The sequence below is a fragment of the Acipenser ruthenus genome, chromosome 4 (genome assembly GCF_902713425.1).
Source record: "Acipenser ruthenus chromosome 4, fAciRut3.2 maternal haplotype, whole genome shotgun sequence".
NCBI lineage: Eukaryota > Metazoa > Chordata > Actinopteri > Acipenseriformes > Acipenseridae > Acipenser > Acipenser ruthenus.
In genome coordinates this window covers 7227629-7247500 of record NC_081192.1, presented here as the reverse complement: position 1 = coordinate 7247500, position 19872 = coordinate 7227629, and the positions used below count along the sequence as shown (strand labels likewise).

The following is a 19872-nucleotide window of genomic DNA, read 5'->3' as shown; positions in this document are numbered from 1 at the left end:
CTCTTGGGATAGTTATAATTTATGAGATGCGGGAGCAGCATTCTGCTTCTCAGGTTGGTTTTGTATATGCACAGTGTGTGTTAAAGCTATGGGGGGGGGGGGGGGGGGGGTTAGTTCTGTTAAGCGATCACTTGCATCTGGAAACAGTTTCTTAATACTCAACTGAACAGAGAAAATGAGCTACTTGTGATTAATCATTCTTAAGAACTTCAATGTTTGATATAAAAGATGAACAAATTCAAGCACACCTACTGTACATAAATATACTGCATTTTAGCAGAGTAAGAATTCGAACTGATCAAAACAAAGGTGCTTTAAAACAAAACAAAATAGTTTAGAGTAATGATGAAGAAAACAAGTGTTTGTGTAACTAGTTATTAAAAGCTCTTGGTACATAAATCACACATCATGTATTTTTAAACAGTGCAGGAAAGGGGAGAAAATCTGATCTGATCTGATCTAGACGGGCCTAAATCTGATCAGAAAAACCAGACAAAAGAGCAACATAAAACTGCACTTAAATATTGTAAAGACAACAGTAAAGCTTTTTTTTGTTCATGACCTAATGTAAGCACTTGAGAAGGGCATTATAACTGCCACTTAACTACCTAAAAAAACAGAAAAGACTCAAACACAAAAAAAGTGTACTATTTTAAAATGCTCCATTACCCATTACTGTGTGTACTCTTCATGTCTGTAATGATAGATTCAATTTGCACACATTGATCAAGTTTGTGATAGTGGTAAAAGTTTTCTTTATTTTAAAACACTGCATTCAAGTCAACATGTCTTTGTTAAATTACTTCTTGGGTGTTTACATCCACCCACCAAACAAACAGGCAGCAGACAGCAAGACAAACTCATCTATGAAAATTACAACTCTGGCAACAATAGGCTAAGGTTGGTGGCATTGAGCTGCAAAACGGACTTTAGTCCCCAAGGCAGGAAGCATCTTGATGGATTGGGCAGAAAGGAGTTTTACAAATACTAGCAATATAGAGGAAAGAACATAAAATGACACCCTATTAATACACCATAATAAAAGGAACATGGTTGTACTGAGAATCTCACATGTAGTCGTAACTTCTTCTCATTATGGTCTCTATTACAAGTCAGTAGTGAATTTGTTACAAGAAGTTACTAACTACCGGTATATATATATATATATATATATATATATATATATATATATATATATATATATATAATGTGTGTGTGTGTGACATGCCATTCTCTCGTTACAGAAATGCTTTGTTTTTATTCACAAAAACTCCGATAAATTTATTTTTAGGTGTGTACCAGTAATTAAAATGCTTTATTTAGGCCTAAACACCGGGTGGAAATACAACATTAAATTAATAAAACATGCACGATGAACAGTAAGATTCAGAAAAGTATTCTCTTTGTGCTAGTTTTTTTTTTATATATTTACCAAAATAATTCACTGTCAGGATCCTGAATTATTAGAAATGTATAATTTTGTTTTGTAGTGCCCTAAAGAGGTTCTTACCTCTTACTAGTTTTATTAACCATATTACTGATCTGTTTACTGTACTGAGAATCTTCTGGTTTGTCACTTTTTCTTTTTGGATATGAATGTTGTAAAGTAATTTATGCAATATTTATGCAATGCTTTTTTTCATATACACTATATAATAACAAACAATATATGTTTTTTTTTTTTTTTTCTGGGGTGGAGGATTGTAAATATGTTTTGTTACTCTGACTATAAGCTTCCAGTAAACTACTACAACAGCTCTCTTGAAGACAGTTCAGAATACAATACAGAAATCAATGCTTCCTTTCTCAAATTATTCATTGCTTATGTATTACTGTTAAGTCTTGATATTGGACTACAGTCCTGTTATAATATATGTTCTAATAGTTTAAGGACATTAGGCTTGATAGTCGTGGTAAGGTTTCCAAGTAAACCATTTTGAAATAAGCCTATAAGAGAGAGATATATATATATATATATATATATATATATATATATATATATATATATACAGACGTGCTCAAATTTGTTGGTACCCCTCCACAAAAAACGAAGAATGCACAATTTTCTCTGAAATAACTTGAAACTGACAAAAGTAATTGGCATCCACCATTGTTCATTCCATATTTAATAGAAATCAGACTTTGCTTTTTATTTTTTATTCAACATAATATTGTAAATAATAAAACAAATGAAAATGGCATGGACAAAAATGATGGGACCGCTAACCTAATATTTTGTTGCACAACCTTTAGAGGCAATCACTGCAATCAAACGTTTTCTGTAGCTCTCAATGAGACTTCTGCACCTGTATTTTGGCCCACTCTTTCTGAGCAAACTGCTCCAGCTGTCTCAGGTTTGATGGGTACCTTCTCCAGACTGCAAGTTTCAGCTCTTTCCATAGATGTTCGATAGGATTCAGATCAGGACTCATAGAAGGCCACTTCAGAATAGTCCAATGTTTTGTTCTTATCCATTCTTGGGTGCTTTTAGCTGTGTGTTTTGGGTCATTATCCTGTTGGAGGACCCATGACCTGCGACTGAGACAGAGCTTTCTGACACTGGGCAGTACGTTTCGCTCCAGAATGCCTTGATAGTCTTGAGATTTCATTGTGCCCTGCACAGATTCAAGGCACCCTGTGCCAGGCGCAGCAAAGCAGCCCCAAAACATAACCGAGCCTCCCCCATGTTTCACTGTAGGTATGGTGTTCTTTTCTTTGAAAGCTTCATTTTTTCGTCTGTGAACATAGAGCTGATGTGACTTGCCAAAAAGCTCCAGTTTTGACTCATCTGTCCAAAGGACATTCTCCCAGAAGGATTGTGGCTTGTCAATATGCATTTTAGCAAATTCCAGTCTGGCTTTTTTAGGTTTTTCTGTCAAAAGTGGAGTCCTCCTGGGTCTTCTTCCATGGAGCCCACTTTCGCTCAAAAAGCGACGGATGGTGCGATCAGAAACTGACGTACCTTCACCTTGGAGTTCAGCTTGTATCTCTTTGGCAGTTATCCTTGGTTCTTTTTCTACCATTCACACTATCCTTCTGTTCAATCTGGGGTCGATTTTCCTCTTGCGGCCGCACCCAGGAAGGTTGGCTACAGTTCCATGGACCTTAAACTGTTTAATAATATTTGCAACTGTTGTCACAGGAACATCAAGCTGCTTGGAGATGGTCCTGTAGCCTTTACCTTTACCATGTTTGTCTATTATTTTCTTTCTGATCTCCTCAGACAACTCTCTCCTTTGCTTTCTCTGGTCCATGTTCAGTGTGGTGCACACAATGATACCAAACAGCACAGTGACTACTTTTCTCCATTTAAATAGGCTGAATGACTGATTACAAGATTGGAGACACGTGTGATACTAATTAAAGAAACTAATTAGTTTGAAATATCACTATAAACCAATTATTTATTATCTTTTCTAAGGGGTACCAACAAATGTGTCCAGGCCATTTTAGAATATCTTTGTAGAATAAGCAATAATTCATCTCTTTTCACAGCTTCTTTGCTTTATTCTATGACATACCAAAGGCATGCAAGTATACATGATAAAATAGCTTTTAATTTCATCACTTTTCAGGAGGAATGAAGCATTATTTCAATGAGCTGTAAGGGTACCAACAAATTTGAGCACGTCTGTATATACATATAATGTATATTATTAAAACATCAATAATGTAACTGAACTGAGAATTTCATATAAAACACTGGTTTACCAAATACTATGACATGACTGTGACTGTCTCTGTACCCAATAAACGTAAAGTCACATGCAGTGTTTACATAACCCTGTCAATCTGAAGACACTACCTCAAATGATGTCCAAAATATGAGGCTTTAAAACTGCAGTAGCAGCAGCTTTGTAAGATTACGGTCATGAAATGGTTAATTTTTCTTGTGCGATACCCATTACTTAACTTGGAGATTCAGAACACAGTTGTTACAAAGCAGAAGGTATTTATCATCCACCGGGTTTACAAAAAACTATAAACTCTCCTGACAGAGGGGCTAAATAATCCTATTAAAAGATAATAAGAGTACTTCTCTGCACTAGCAGAGATTTGCTTGAGGCACTTTTGAATTTAGATCAGTCATGTATATGCTTCAACAATTAAACAATGAGCAAGTCTTATATTTGACCTACAGAATAAACTTCATTTACATTCAGAACACTAGCCAAAGTGCTTCTGCAAATGGATTTATTCTAATTTTAGGCTACCAAGCCAAAACTTCAGTTGCAGACTGAACACAATCTTTGGTTAAAGTTCTTGTTTGTGATCAAATAAAGATGCTGGATAATGGTTTGACTGAAATGCATACTGTAGGGTTGGATTAGATGAAACACAGTTTGCCCCATTGAACAGATTCTTGCCAATTCAAGAGCCCAGGGGGATGAGAGTTGTAAAAAACAAAAATACTTTCTGCCACCCCAATTGTTTGTTAAATGTAAAATACAGTTGAAACAAAGTCCTTTCAATGTACTCATGTTACTTAGAATTAAATTACATCCAAAGAGAAAAAATCTACCCATAAGCAAACTACACAAAATGTATTCTGATACCAGTCTGGAACCACAATGATAAAGTAATCAATTTGTGCAGTGAACTGTTGTAAGGCAACTCATTTTAACTATGTTTTTAGCCCCATGAAAATGTAGCCATAGCAGATTGTGGGAACAATAAAATGGCATGCCTTTTCCTGCCAGAGCTTCTGAAAGGGCTATAAAACCACACCCTGCACTGTTCAAATTTCACTTTTGCAGCTTTTTTTGTCCTGGATGCAAGATTGTAAAATATCTATCTACTTCAAAATAGTGTTATTAGGATAGCTGCTGTTTAGATCAAGTGAATAAACCATGACTTTTTTTTTTAAACAAACATGCATCAACATTTTCAAATGGCTGCTCACCCCTACTCCTCCTTTTTTTTTAAAAAAACACATTTCACCAACCCAAAAGTAGCAGTCTTTTGAGGGTATTACTTTTTTCAGTGTTAAAATATTTGTGTATATTTCTGTAACCTTAACAGTGAAAAGTGAACTGCAAGCCAAATAGTCCTTTTGTCCATTAACCAGCAATAAAAGTATTATTCTGCCATCACAAAGGAAAAACCTTTGTAAAAATGCTGTGTGTTGTGTGATATGCAGTTGCTAAGAAGCAAATATGCCTTTTCTTTATTTTACCCCCCAAATCAAATAGCCAGGCTCTGTAGCTCAACTGGCGAGCAGCAAATTCCACCAGCTGCAAACTTAGAAACAATCTTGAATTATTTGTTGCTGACCGCTGGCTGAACCCTGTGCTGATGAGCACTGTCACCATGAGGCTCCTCTCAGTGCATTCCATCAGCCAGTGGCTACAGCAATGTGCTACAGCTCAGGCTGCTAGGAATTGATCAAACGGGGTAATGAGACTGTTTTTCCTCTGCGGATATTTTAAATGAATATAAATATTTTTCTTTTACATAATTTATCACGGAAAAGGTCAAAGAACTCCCATTATCCCCAATAGCAAGAAAAAAGAAAAAAAAGGTAACATTTCTCTTTGCTGCTAGGATTTGCATCTTATACAAAATATTCCCATACACTTTGTAATGAATACTGTATTCACATACTCTGTGTAATGTCAAAGTAAGTGGAATTTCAAAATAGCGCAGCAGATAGACACTTAAGTAAACCAAATGTGAAATATTATCAAACCCTACATGAACATCTGTAGTTATAAGTGTTTCTTATCTAAATCAAATACAACAAGATTAACATAAAACTGGTTGTTGTATGCTCCAAGGCAATTTTGTTTAATAACAAACTTGTTTGGTTTGTGATACGCTATTAGGTGAAAGTAGATAATAGCTACCTCCCCACCTCAAAAGACTTGCCTCTCCTGGTTTGATAAATGTGCCTGGGACCTTGATAAACTAAACAGTACAGTCTGGAAATTCATCATTTAGCGGATGTAACCAACTCGTTTTCCTGATGACATCTGTATACATTTTTTCAAATGAACCTCTCAAAAGGTTAGGAAAACTGAAACTCAACTCTGCTTATGAAATTGAAATGCAGTGCTTTTGTATTTCTACATGCTCTGCATTTTGTTGCCCTCCCCCCCCCCTCCCCGCTCCACAACTATCTAAAAACTCTGGTTGTTGGCAAGCACCAAGATCCTAATGTATAAAATGTAGGCTATACAACACATTGAGTATGTTCCAGATGTATTTATTGTTTTTATATATTTTTTTAAAAAGTTGATTAGGCCTTCTGTTACGCTTTTGTAGGAGTTTGTGAGTTTACAGAACTTCAAGGTCAACATTTACCACCGATGACAGAAACAAATAAAAGAAACATTCGGCACACATTAGGCTGTCTCTAGGAACATTCCAGTTGCCTTGGATCTGTGATTTATAACCACCTCCTTCCCTACACCAATCCATCTGTTACACAAAACCCAACATGTATTGCAAGTGCATCTGCTCCACCACAAATGCATATAGGTTTTAACTTATTTGTATTGCTTCAGCTTTTGAAAACACAAAATGTTTAAAATGCCAGATACATTATTTTGAGACCTTATCCATTTGAACACACTTTATTCTACTGAATTAATCTGGCAGATGAGATATGCAAATAAATTCAGGCAATAAGCAATAATCCTACAATTCATATGGTTCCTGTAAAGGTTTTTCAAAGAGGATTATAACTGAAATTTTTTTATATATATATATATATATATATATATATATATATATATATATATAATGTATAAATTAAATTAGCTTTTCCATAATGATTATTACATTCCAAACAGAAACAACCCACCATATTCTACAAAACTTGGTCTGAACGGGAGGAAATATATTCAATTAAATAAAACAATGTACAAACCTTTGTTTGTTAGATGCAAGTCGAAATTAACCAAGTACAGTAACCACTTAACCTAGCTGTTGAAATCAGTTTTGTTGGATATAAATGGAAAGTACCAATGGATATAGAATAACTAAATCAGCTTACTCATACATGAACACACGTCAAATGTAAAAATTAAGGGATAGTAAGTGCTTAATAGTTTGTTGTTTGTTTCACATATCACCATTGTATCCTTTCTCCTAGTTCTCCTTCTGGTGACCAGTAAACCATGAAGCATTTGCATAAGCAAACAACACCCATTTCAGTGTTAAATAAGCCAGGTTGGCACCAGAAGATAAAAGGGTGGTTTAAAATGAACCAGCTTCTAAAAATCGCCAGTACTGAGAAAAACAAAAAACCCTCTTAAGAGTTGGTTATTTCAAACAGGCACTTCTCTGAAGTGTATATGCTGCTGATAACTGTCCTTTATGTTAGATGTTAACATCTGTAACTTGAAAAAGAAAATCAGGACCTGGTTTAAATCAATAATCTGAAAACTCCCAGTGGAAAGAGCAACACACCTTTGTTAATGTCAATTACTTGAATCTGACACGACTATAGAATACCCATCTGTTTTTCACAGACACGACCGCCACTGCCTCACTCGTTCATTGGAATTCCATTAATCTGGCCGACATGAAAATCAAAACTTCACCCAGCCCTTTATCTGCCTGTTAGCATTCACCGACTTATAATTTTTTCTATCAATCAGGCTTGTGGTCCATGCAAAAAGGTAGGTTTGTAGCAAAGCTCATGGCACTGGGTATGTGTTTACCTATTGTCCCATTCTGTGGGGAGTCTGCGTTTGGTGGGCCCATGTATTACCCTTCCTTGCCCTTGTTTAATTCCTGCCAGCAATCAAGTGGATGCCAAAAGTGTGCTTCAATATCATTAGAAGATATAACTAATGTTTCTTTCCTACAGTACCTAATAATCCATTAAAAAAATCCCAAACACATACGGCTTGAGGGAATAAATAGAAAATGAGGTGGTCTTTTGGGAATTGTGTGAACTTTTGAACCAGATTCATGAAGACAGTGAAATATTAGAAGTGAAAGACAAGCGCAGAATGGGTACGGAGGTGTGGGATTTGACCTTTTGAAGAACTTAAATTCTATTAACATTTTGAGATATCTATATCTATCTCTCTCTATATATACACAACACACACACACGTTTGATCATTTTGAAAAGCAAGCCATATATGCATACACACGCACACACACACAATATATATATATATATATATATATATATATATATATATATATGCACAAGTTATGTTTTTTTTTGTTTGGCTTTTTGTAAAAATGTATTTAATAAGAATCTAATGCTAATGTTTTAATGTCAACACAATGATCGTCATGTTTTAACATACTGCAATTTACAGTGTGCATTTCTTACATGTTGCGTTAGTGAGAATACAGTACTTCCCACTTTATTTACCTAACAATGCACTGTGAAAACTCTATTCATCCCATGGACATAATTATCACTTTCTTCTTAATAGAAGGAATGTATGCTTCCAAGGGGAAATGGCAGCGCTGTGCAAACATATTCATCATGTATTAAAAACAGTTTAGTTCACGTTGTAGCACTAATCCTGGAAGCCTTTGATGAAGCATCAAACATATGCTACTGTATATTTCATTTTTATAAGCACTCGATTATAAATTAAGCAATTCCTGAAAGACCCTTTTAAATTTTTAAAACTAATTTACAATGGTTTCAGTCAGGAAACAAAAAACTAAGAAAATAAACAGGTTAAATGTGCAAAGACATTTCGAGATTTTGGTAGAGAATTTTAACAGAAATAATATATTATTAATACAAGTTTAAATCAATACTTGGGTATAGTAAAGGGCAGGGAATTTTATGAGGGATGGTCTTTTCTTTTAAAAACAAAAAACAAATAAGTTCCTAATAGGCTGCAATATCAACCATTTCTAAAGGATTAGAAATATATACATTTATACTAAAGCATGCCAAAATTCCTGTGAAGCCTTTGTATGGTTTATCCTACATTCACCAGTACACGAAAACAGATTCCTTCTCTTGGTGTACCACTAGAGAGCGCTCTTCAGTTCCACTGATCTGCTTTAAAGCCAGGTTGATATATTTAACTCTCTGTGACTGGCATATCTCCTCACTCACCGCAAAGCTACAAAAATACTGGGGGGAAAAAAGCGGAACTCTCCAGATAACTGGGCACATACCATCATAGGGACATTCTTCCATCTTTCTCATTTCTTTCTGATATCATAGAAACAATATCGCTTTCCAGGTCTTCATAGCCATCCAAGTCCAGTGAATCACCTATCGAAAGAATAATTAAAAAAGGACAAGTTTATTTAAAACCAAAAAAACAAACTTTAAAATGGTTGTACCTGTTTGCTGGGTAAAATTGTCTTATATGATAGTTAGTAACTGGTCTTACAAGGTAGTTAATTTATGTTTTGTTCAAAATTTTCAAACAAACTTTCAAACAAAATATCGTTTTCTTTTTTTTTTTTTTTTATGATCACACTACATATTGGAGGATATGGAAATCACTATTGTAGTTTGACAGGTACTGTACAACCTGTCTTAAATTGAGGTTTAAATGGTAACCAGTGGTTATTTATAGTGTATTCTCTGCTGTGTAATATGCTTACTTTCTTGATAATGTACATTACTTATTAAGCATTGCAATACTAAATGGAACATGTTCTTACCTACATAGATTGATACATTTTTTATGAACAAATGACCAGGAAACTGGGGCCTGCTGTAGTAATAACAGAAATGTAGTTTTGCTCGACCGCTTTTTGATATGATAGTTAATTTCATAAGACCAACATAAATCAATTAATTATGCAATTGTGCCAATGGATTAAAATATGTTAAACAGAGTAAAATTACTTTGAGAAAAAAAAAAAGATACTGTAAAGGAATCAGGACCAGTTCATCAAGAAATGTTCCTGCTCAAAGTTTTAATAAATAAAAACATTATAGCCATATAGGTTCATACAGTTAGTAGTGTTATATACAGTATTGTTAACCAACCAGAAGACTGCATATAAATAAACACAAAGTATAACCTAAACCACTCAATTTCTATCCTGCTGCAATGTGTTACTACAATAATGATGACCATGTTGATTCTTGGCGAATACCCTAAAAACACTAATATATAGAAGGTATCTTCCAGAGGTCTGGAACTTGTAAACAAATAATTGGGTCATATAACATCACATTTATAACGGCATCCTAAAATATGATTTAAAGGGAAATTAAGGATGACAGAACATATACTGTACTGACAATGACCCGAGACTCACAAAAAAAGATTGTCTGTACAATTAAAATCATTCATATTCCCCAAGTCACAACACATTATTATTATACACTCCTAACTGATGAACTAAACTGACCATGACATTTTTTTTTTTAAGTACAAGTTATAAAAACATACATTCATTATATATATTTATTCAATTTGAAAAAGCTATTTAATAAACAACAACATTATTGATCCTGCTAGAGTTCTCTGATCTGCAAGGTTGCTGAAACATTACCATGTAATAAGAGTCGACGTCTCTTAAACTTCATTTTACTGCAAAAGCTATGGCCAATAACAGGCTCTAGCCTCGACAACAGAGGTACATGTATATTAAACACTCCCCCCCCCAAAAGGTCTGCAGTAGTTAGCACTAGAAATCCACCCGTTTTTATGTTAACAATCCAGGGAGCTTCATGCAAGTAAATACATTAAAATTGTATTTTGCCAAAAAATTGTATTCATTTTTTTTTAACAACAAATAGCATCTTAAAAAGAATGATCTAAGTATACAGTATAAAATTAGAATACTGTATAGATTACAACCACTTTTATTAAGATTAGTCGTTAATACACTTGGAAAATTAACTACAAGCTACACAATGAAAAACAGTCTGTCTTTATTGGAAAGCAATCCTCAATAAATCTACATTTAATATAGGACCGTAATTGGGTTTTCAACTAGCCAAGACCCTTTCTAATTAACTTTACTGCAGCAGTCATCTTGATGCTTCCGCCATGCTGCGGATTATATTACTTCCTGTTATAAATGAATGCTGCACTATACTTAGAAGGGCATTCATTATACAGTATAATCTAAAATACTATCTGTCCATGCTTTCTGACATCATTTAAAATGCAGTTATGAGCAGCTTTGTTTTACCCACGTCTTTACATCACTAATTGGCCAAATTACTATAAACTATCTGGACTTTCTAAACTATCAGCTGGTACTGATATTAGTTACAGCCTGTGCATCTTGTGTCTGCAGCTACAACATGTCAGGCCATTTGCTGCTTACAGATTCACACAGGGTTCTCTTGACCTCAAGCTGTGACCCTCATTCCAGCACTAACAGGCTGCAGGTCATGACCCTTAAAGGGAAACTCCTCTGACACTTCAGCGGGTTCAGCAAAACACAGCATTAATGTTAGGGAAACGTTTCATTACCATCACATTTCCCCCACCTAAAGACAAAAATCACTGAAACTAATATAATTATTTTAATTTCTTACCACAAATAAAAAACTTTCATTTGTACTTAAATTAATAATTCTACTAATTATAATTACATACTGTGTAACAACTGAGGGCACATGACTAAGTATATACTAACAATAAAATTATATATTCTTGATTTGCAAGATATTGTATATTATTTTAGGATTTACTTGAATAAGTAATTTAATTACTCCTAGTGCATAAAAATTGTCTCACATTGTGACAATATTATTTACCTGTCTAAAACCAAAGAGTTGTCTGTAAATCAAATGTAAAAACGAAATGGTCATGTTGTTTTATATTTCCTCCAGTAGAGGGCGACTGCACCCTCATCTAGGTTTTGAAATCCAAATCACTGGACACATTCCTTCAACATGATGTGCAGTCAGTACATAGCGCATTGTTGTATTTTAGTTTAGTGTATGAAATATAATGTATTTACATTTTTCTTGGAACTCTTGGGGATAACTGTAAAAACAGTAAACAAGAAAGTGAATAACACAAAATGTTGATATTTCTAAAATGTAATTTCAATAATTCTGTTACATATGGATTCTAAAAATGATATTTATCATAAAGCTCGGCTTTTTATACAATTGTTTTTCAAACATGTATATATCGCCAGCCTTCATAACAGATACACACAACAACTCAAAACAATCATTAACTACAAAGAGTTCATTACATACTGTAACTGACAACAGTGCTGGTTTTGGGGTTGTTTGTTGAAAAATTAGACATGACACTTTAACAATATGGTTTGAATAATAAATCTGAACAATTAGCTCTCCTTCTATAATGTCATACTGTATCTAGCCTTTTGCACAAGAGATTTACACCACTGCTTTCCTTATTCACAACACTATAATACTTTCAGTTTCCACATAAAAATGAAAAACGAGACTGTTAATGTTACCGTTGGGGGTAAGGTTACGGCTTCTGGTTTTCCAAGTACTGTAATAACTGTTCATAAAGATTGGGGTTTTGGCTAGGGTAACAAAATAACATAACATGGAAGGGGTGTTCTCAGTAGTTGAAACCATAAACGATCATTTATATATATATATATATATATATATATATATATATATATATATATATATATATATATATATATATATATAATGATCATTTATAGATTGTATATATAGATTGTAACATGGCAGGGAGGGAGTTAATATCCTCCCTGCCAAAAACATAATTGTTTCATTAGTTAATTATGACCTGCATCTGGCTATTACTGTAAATTAGAGCCAGGTGCAGGGTATATAAAGAGAGCAGCCAGCCTTTTCAAGGCTGCTGTGTGGAGGGCCCGGTTGATGGTGGTTTCAGCCGTAATAAGAAAAAGGTAAAGTGAAAAGTCTTTTTGTGTTGTCTGAAAATTGTGTTTGTTTGGTTTCATTTTATGTCGGTAAACAGCTTAGCTGTCTGGCTTATTAGATAGGTTCCAGTGTGTGATAGTTAGTGCTCGATCAGAGCTAGGTGTTTGTTTTGTTGTTATTTATTTTGTATAATTAAAAGTGCGCATCAGCGCTTATTCTTTCAAATTCTGTGTGTTGAGTTGTGACTTGGAAGGGAAAAGAACTGAAGCGAGCCTGCGTGGGTCGCTATATATAACTGCAGTGTACAATATTGAAGGCTTATGAAAGAAAATATTTTTTTTTTTTAAATGTACACAATTTTTTTAAAAGATTAAAAAAAAATCTTATTTTCAGGATGTTTTGGGCAAAAGCCCTTCAGCTGTTTAAAAATTATTTTTAAACAGCTGAAGGGCTTTTTACATTTATTATATATATATATATTTTTTTTAAAACACCTTTTCTTTCATATATATATATATATATATATATATATATATATATATATATATATATATATTACACACGTACAGTGGTTTGCAGAAGTATTCACCCCCTACCAATAATGTCACATTTTGTTGAATTACAAATAATGTATGCACAGTTTTTCAAACAAACTTTTTTTTTTTTTATTCAAAGCTGTAGTGGTTAAACTGAACACTGTTATATGAGGAGGGGGTTAAATGTCAGCAAAGAAAATGTACAAAATGAAATTTTACTGGTTGCATAAGTATTCAGCCCCTTAAGTCAGTACTTGGTAGAAGCACCTTTTGCAGCAATTACTGCTATGATTCTTTTTGGATAGGTCTCTACTAGCTTAGCACAGTAGGATGGTAAAATTTTTGCCCATTCTTCACAGGAAAATTGCTCCAGTTCTGATAAGTTTGTTGGGGATCGTCAATGGACTGCAATCTTCATGTCTCTCCATAAATTTTCAATTGGATTCAAGTCAAGACTTTGACTGGGCCAGTCAAGAACATTAATTCTCTTCTTGTTCAACCACTCCAGTGTGGCTTTGTGCTTCAGGTCATTGTCCTGCTGAAATGTGAATTTTCTCCCCAGTTTCAGAGTCTTGACTGACTCAAACAGGTTTTCCTCAAAGATTTGCCTATACTTTGCACCATCCATTCTCCCCTCTATCATGGCAAGCTTCCCAGTCCCTGCTGAAGAGAAGCATCCCCATAACATGATGCTGCTACCACCATGCTTGACAGTTGGGATGGTGTTAACTGGGTGATGTGCAGTGTTGGGCTTGCGCCCGACGTAACGCTTGGAATTTAGACCGAAAAGTTCAATTTGTGTCTCGTCTAACCACAAAACCTTTTCCCACATGTCTGCAGTATCATCTACATACTTTTCAGCAAACTCCATACGTGCTTCAAAATGAGGCTTTTTGAGTAATGGCTTCTTTCTTGCCACCCGTTCATACAGGCTAGCTTTGTGTAGGGACCGGCTTAATGTTGATGTGCGAACACGGACTCCCATCTCAGACACAGAACTTTGCAGATCGCTCAAGGTCATTGTTGGCTTCAGAGTGACATCCCGAACCAGTTTCCTGCTTGCCCGGCTGCTCAGTTTGGGAGGGCGACCTGATCTGGGTGGTAAGATGCATCTTCCACTTCTTTGATGATGGACTTCACTGTCCTGAGAGGGCCTTCGAGTGCTGAGAGGGAATCGGTGCTTTTGACATTTTCTTGTACCCTTCTCCTGCTCTGTGCCTCTACTGCTTTATCCCTGACTTGTTTCGAAAGCTCCTTGGTCTTCATGGTTGCTTTTGCTGGATCACTATGTGAGTTGCAGCCTGAAAGTCTTTATATACCTTAGGGAAATTATCTACCAGTTAAACCACTTTGAATACACACAGGCTGAAACCATTTCACTAATTTTGTGACCTTTCAAACAAATCATTTGCATCTGAGCTGATTTAGGGCTGCAGTAGCAAAGGGGTTGAATACTTATGCAACTGAGATTAATCTGTTTTTCTCTGTAAATCTGACTTATTTATATTCTATATGCATTTTAACTTTATCAATGTGGAATTTTTTTGTGTAGATTCTACAGGTAAAGTCTAATTTGAAAGCGTTGTGGAGTACGCTCAGGTGCCAACAAAATGTGAAAACTTTGCAGGGAGGTGAATACTTCTGCAAACCACTGTGTGTGCATGCGTGTGTGTGTGTGTGTGTGTGTGTGTATATATATATAATTTATTAGGATCCCTAACCCAATATCAAGTTGGGGTTAGTTAAAACTTTTAGAACCTTGACATCTTTACGTGCTGTGTGGGGTTGTCTTGTGAACGACGTCATCGTGATGCAGAACATGCACTTAACCTGAACCCGATCTGAAGATCAGTGTTCAGCAACATCATGGTGTGCGTCGGTCTTATAATTAAAGCTACAGTACCACATTATCTGCGCAGTAGACAACACAATAGAATAAAACACATCAAATAGCAACCTAAATGTTATACATTTGTTTAATTCTGACAAATAACATCTCCATAGATGCATGATCAAACATAATATTTAGATATTGGGGGATTGTAAGTTCTGTTTTTTCAGTTTAATAAAACTACTTTTTTTTTAATAAAACTACTTTTTTAGCAGTTGAAGGGATAGCAATTCATTTTTTTTTGTTTGTTAAAGAAGGTCAAAGCATGAAAGGTCACCAAGGAAACATAGTACAGGTGAAGCAGGGATGTCACTGCCAAGGATACCAGATACAGTGCGCAATACCGTCTTCCAAAATGTTTCTATTATTGGACAGTACCACAGTGCATAGACATAGCTGTCTATTTCATCTCCTGAACAGTACTGGCATGTTTGGGTGTCAGAAAGACCCATCAGAAACCACTTTCTGTTAGAAAAAATGTGCTTGGTGAAGAAAAAACTTGTATTGAATAAAGTTCACTTTAGCGTTCCTTGAAACAAAGAGAATTGCTACATATTTTACCTCAGAAAAAAGAATGGTATGACAATTTAAGATCCTCACCCACTTATTAATGGGGGCAACAATCTCCCCTTCCTTGGATCTCAAGACAGAGTATATAGTAGAAACAAACTGATTCATCCCTCTGTATTTTAAAATAGAAAGTCATGCACACAAGATATTAGCTCGGGACACAAGATAGTAAGTCATGTGCACGAGATAGTAAGACGTACACACGAGATACTTTTTTTTTTTTTCCTTTCATGTCCCCTCCTGGGCTCCGTAATAAATAAATCAGATAGTTTGATCATTTTATATATGTCTGCAATGTAGTCGGAGCTGCCTAATTGGAATACTGATAAGCGTGATTTCTGCTTAAATGAGATACAACTCTGGGAGACAGTTCTTGCCAATGCTATTTATGTCATTTAATTGAGACGTCACTTTGTTTAAGTGGGATACAGTATTTTCAAATACTGAACGGATATTGCTTTTCAGAGCAAGACTGGTTCGCATAGCACAGAGCAGTGAGCATGGGAGTGCGTGATTACGCCGTGACTTGCGTAAAACACGTTGAACTCTTGAAGAAGGAGGAGGAGTCTCCTGTGTTTCCTCGGCTGCTGATGCAAAGAAAGTTAGCATGTCAACATCGCAAGTGCCTCGCCTTGTGATAAGACGTGATTTCATTCATGGAGAAACAAAAAAACGCAATTAATTTTGTTTAATCACAATGTGATGTGATTTCAGATTTTTTCTTTTCATTAAGAAACAAAAAAAATGTGACTAAGGTCATCTTAACTGCCTCTCGTTTAATTGGGACAGCCGCTTATTCTGGATATTTTCCCTTCTCCAGAGGTGTCCCGATAAAGCAGCGCTGACTATTTATTTATGTATGTATTTATTTATTTTACTTCCAAAGTAGCACAGTTTGATACATCTGGGGCTACTTCGAGAATATTTCAAACTAGCAGATTGCTGGAATGTATTTTCTGTTGTTTTGGCCTACAACATTTAAATCAATCAATCAATCAATCAATCAATGTATTTTTATATAGAGCCTTTCACGGCAATGCCATCCCAAAAGCTAGGAAAAACGAATGTGTTTTTAGCAGTGCTTTACATTTCTCAAGAGAATGAGAGCCTCTCACAACTAGTGGAGCAACCTCCAAGAAAAGGTATTAAAACCAAAACTCATCTAGGACAACTGGAAGCTGCTAGAGACTGAAATGCTGGCAGATGTTGGACATCGGCTTATTTTCCCACCTGACATTGCCACCACTAACCTTTGACCTGATATTGTCTTGTGGTCTGGATCAGCATGCCTTTTTCACCTGGTAGAGTTAACAGTGCCATGGGAGGATGCTGTGGATGAGGCGTATGAAAGGAAGAACTTCAGTACGCTCAACTAGCTGCTGAAGCAGAACAGCGAGGATGGAGAGTCCGGGTTTACCCAGTGGAGGTGGGTTGTCGAGGATTTGTGGAACACTCCACAACCCAGTTTCTCAGAGACATCGGATTTAGTGGTCAAGAGTTGAGACGCATAGTGAAGAACTTATCTGAAACAGAAGAGTGGAGCAGCAACTGGCTCTGGTTGAAACAAAAAGATTCTGGTTGGGGACCTCAAGCAAAGTAGAAATGAAAAAACGTTGATGTAAAGGAAGATAAGTAAGCTGGGCTTAGCTGAGTGGGGGACGGAGGGGGGTGATGCTGGAATGCCAGAGTCACTATCAAGCCGTCTTAAGGTGTCGTGGGCTAGTCGACGAAACACCAAGGATGGAAGGTGCCCACTTGAAGACCCCAGAGAAGTACCCTACTCAGCTCAGTCCAGACAGTTGTCATGCTGATGCGATAGGGAGGCCGCACTGTGGTTGATCCCTGGAGCCAGCATTGTAGCCGTTGTGTGTGCTGATGCGCCAGGGAAGCAAAATAGGCTGATCCCTGGAGCCAGCATTACACTCCAGCCATCAACATCAGGCAGAAGGATATCTACATCATCAGATGGAAGGAAACGCAGATGGATCACTATTAGTTTATAGTAAAAGAAGCTATGTCTTAGTTGGTGTTTATCTTGGCGAGAGCCGAATCCAATATCACCATGAAGTTTTAACACCTACTCTCATGTAATGGAAACCACTGTTGTGTATATGCACCATTCCTCTACATTTACACAGCACAGTGGTGTAAATAATCAAGGCTTTAATTTATAATGTAGTTCTATTTAAAAAATTATCTATATTCCAAAAACCCAGCCACAGTTCATCATGAGTGTCACATGTTTTGTACTTTGGGTGTATAGATTAGAAGAGTGAGGCTGATAAGGCACAGATGACAAAGAAAATGACCAGTTAAAGGAATACTGAGGTTTTTGAGGTTTCATTGACTTGATTGTATCACCTCTACCAGGAAGTCCCTTTAATATCAGATGCTTTTTTTTCTTGTTCTCTTGCTGAATTTACACTTTTTACATTGATGGTGGGTCTACATAAGCCTTGCACCTGCACATTTCTACTGCACCTTGATCTTCTTGAGAAGGGCATCTTTCTTCTCGTTTGCTTTCTTGCTTCGGTTTTCTCCTTTCAGCTCATCTGATAATCTTGACCAAATCTGATCATGAAGATAACAATTATTACATTATGATAAGTAAAAATACAGTGAGATTCTCATTGCCACTGCATTACTGTATTAAAATGCTGTTAGAAACACTGCTTATTTTCTTAATAAAATATATTTTTTGATTATCAATATTAAATAGATTAAACATTAGAATGTATCTAAACTACATGCATAGAGGCTATTCTTTATAATTTGTGTTTTTATTTTTGTTTAAAAGTTTGGTTTTTGTTACATTCACAATTGTAACACTACATGTTGCACTATGGCTGTGTATTGCATTTCCTGAAAATCTTAAGAACAACAAATACACGTGAACTTTTGGTCAAAGGTGTCTGTTTCCCGCAGCTGCCAACGCAAAGTGCGACTCGCTAATATCGGAGGTGAGTGCAGACTGCGATTCTATAAACGGTGGTTGTCTCCACTAGATCAATGCACTAGACCACGCAGGTATTGTTTTTAGAAACGCCAGTGAAATGAACTAACAGGATACATTATGAACTCATACATGAGTATTTACTTAGATGAGACACACAAAACAAAACGCAAAATGTGAATGACTAAAAACAATACACAAATCCTACCATTGTAGTAAAGTTCACGATATAGTAATTAATGCAGTTGAACGCTCCATTTTTTTCAATACAAAATTCACAGCTACAGCAGAAGCCCTACTGACAGGCTATACAGATCGACAAATAGATAGACAGATAGAGATAGCCGTTTAGGAACCAGTTATTAATATAACCTAAAATAACAGTATCAGCACAAAGCCCCTATAAAAATGTATTACCATTACTGAAAAAAAAAAAACCTGTCGATATATATCACCTGTGAACTGGTGATAGAATCTTATTTACAAACATACACTTCGTATTTCACTTTACGTTATATAACTACTGCAAGCAAATAGTTTTATATTTCTAATCGGGTTTTTTTGTTTGTTTGTGCACTTCATGTGCACTATTTTTCAGAATCAGTATAACAAAAGATACTGAACGCTTATCAAACAACAGCAAAAGTTATGTACAAACAGCTGCATATACACATTTTGAGTTATTTTACCTGAGGGTCTTTATGTCTTGCGGTATAGGCAGCATTTCTGATTTTATTTAGGTCTTTCTTCAGTAACGCATTTAATAAGGACGTTCAACAGTTAAACAGACTAATGTGAAAGTCAACACAAACACTTCACAGATTCGTTAACACTTCCACAGACTGGCCACGCAAGCAAGCTGCTACAGAAACAGACCCACACAAGTTGTTTGAAGTACTTCCTCTTTCCCAGCTTAATGGAAACTCTGCTCTTCCCATTGGACAGTCTCTCAGTTTTATCTTCTCATTGGACAAGAAGGTCTTGGTATGCAATATTGTTTAACCGCGGAGAGGACACGCGAGTTACTGTGTGGTTTTGGTCTGTCTTTAAATTGCAATTTTGTGACATTTAAACAATATATTTAATTGGTGTTAAAAAGGAAATCCAGTCTTTAACACACCGCCTTTCGTTTCTTTTTTACATTCTCTGTATTTACAACGAATCTATT

The 19872-nt window shown here is 35.7% G+C and overlaps 1 pseudogene; it reads right to left on the bottom strand.

Moving 5' to 3' along the window:
* Positions 1 to 19574, bottom strand: part of LOC117400745 (src kinase-associated phosphoprotein 2-like) — a 63038-nt pseudogene extending 43464 nt beyond the window's left edge.
* Positions 19575 to 19872: the final 298 nt, after the last annotated feature.